Genomic DNA, 1,781 nt, shown 5'->3' with positions numbered 1-1,781 from the left:
TAAATGACCAGTGTTGGATGGTTGTGCTTCTCTTTACTCAAACTCAAGACACAACTTACTAAACTAACTCTATCATTTCTAAATGGTTGGCGGGTGCTCTGGTGTGGTTTCCTTCTTCTTTCCTATAAAAAAAATATCGTTTCTCTCTCCCCTCTTCCTGTTTTTCAGTTTGTTACTCTCTTGTAACACCTCTAAATTTCGGCACGTATATGACCTTATTGTGCTGCAAGTGCCGTAAAACTTACTAAAAAAAGATCAGTGTTGGGTCGATGTGCTCCTCTTTACTTGTAATACTTAAGACAAAACTTACTTTTAACTAACTATAATTTTTGCTCTCTCGTTTTTTCTTCACAGAATTCTACACCCGACATCTCACACCCGGAGAGTTTGTGGAGCATCCATTGTGCAGGGACCGCCGACTCTCGTCGTAGTGCTATAATCATTGTATAATATATATATTGTAGAGAGGACCAAGGTCAAACCCTCAGTGAGTAAACGCCCTGTTTTTTTTTCTAATTAGTTTGTTTGCCCACCCGTCTGTCTGTCTGTCTGTCTGTGCTGCTCCTTCTTTCCTGTCTAACATCCATCGTCCTTATCTCAGCTCCTCTCCTTTTTTTTTATTTGAAAAAAAAATTCTTTAAAAAAATTAACCTCAAATCTTCAGCTTTTATATTACTTTATTTGTGTTGCAAGTGCTGTAAAACTCTTACTAGAACTAAAAAGTATGTCTGTTCGTCTGTCCCTTCGTTTGTTCGCCCATGGCTCTCTGAAATCGACCTGTCCCTCGTTGATACAAGATTAAACTCGTTTAAGACCTCTACTTTCTGGTCATTCGACAACCCGTGAAGACGCGTTGATCTGGGGCACTTGAAAAAAGAAAAAGAAGCATTTATAACTTAGCTATTCTGACAGATTATCAAATTACGTTTTGTTGATCTGAAACTTCAATGATATAACATGCTTTAGTTTTAGTAAGAGTTTTAACGCACTTGCAATACAATGAGGTCGTCAATATAAGTGCCGAAGATTAGAGGGGTTACAAGAGAGTCACAAACACAAAAAAGAAGGAGGGGAGATAAAGAAGAAAGATGTCTGATAGGAAAAAAGAAGCAAACCACACAAGAGCACCCGCCAACCACCCTCCCTTAACATGCGAACTGTGACATGTCATGTCAGTTCGTATTATTTGATTGTACACGATGTTTCGAAATGTACCGACATCATTGCTTTTGGTCTGCTGCTAAACGAACATCGCTGTGTATCAGCTACGCCTTACAACTTTAGAGGAGTTAATGAACCGTCAATGACTATGCTGATGAATAAGAACCATTTAAAAAAAAAACCCTTTCAGTAGAACAATAAAACTGTGCGAAACTAACAGGTGCGTTTAATGTTTCCCTAAAAAGGGTGACAACAGCAATTGGATACTGTTAAAAAACAACAATTTTTTTAAAAGCCACGGATTAAAAAAAGGAGGAGGGGAAAAAACTGTGGAAAAAATGTACCTTGCTCAAAAAGCGACGCGTTTGTATGTACTGGGTGATTTTTTTTTTAAACTGTGCTAGTTTTTTTGGTTACTATTTTCCTCCAGCCTTCAGTTTTGCGTTTCAAATTTATACACCACATATGGGAGTCAAAAGGAATTTGTCTGATATTCATTTTAGCTACGGAATAGTTTTGCTCTACATAGCGCGTAAAAAAACAACCCATTTTCAGATATGGCCCCATTTTTGTAGCATGACGCACTAGTTCGCATTAGGCGTACCCCCCCCCCCCCCAAA

The 1,781-nt window shown here is 38.3% G+C and overlaps 1 protein-coding gene across 1 annotated transcript in view; it reads left to right on the top strand.

Annotated features, from left to right (window-relative positions):
* Window positions 1-1,781, top strand: part of LOC101853051 (putative lipoyltransferase 2, mitochondrial) — a gene marked incomplete in the record, with an annotated part of 42,638 nt that overhangs the window by 9,726 nt on the left and 31,131 nt on the right. Inside the window, 1 exon segment of the mRNA XM_005090872.3 lies at window positions 355-487.

Source organism: Aplysia californica, unplaced genomic scaffold (genome assembly GCF_000002075.1).
Source record: "Aplysia californica isolate F4 #8 unplaced genomic scaffold, AplCal3.0 scaffold00022, whole genome shotgun sequence".
Classification (NCBI taxonomy): Eukaryota; Metazoa; Mollusca; class Gastropoda; order Aplysiida; family Aplysiidae; genus Aplysia; species Aplysia californica.
Note: the sequence above shows the minus strand (reverse complement) of the source record. Positions and strands in the feature narration are given on the sequence as shown.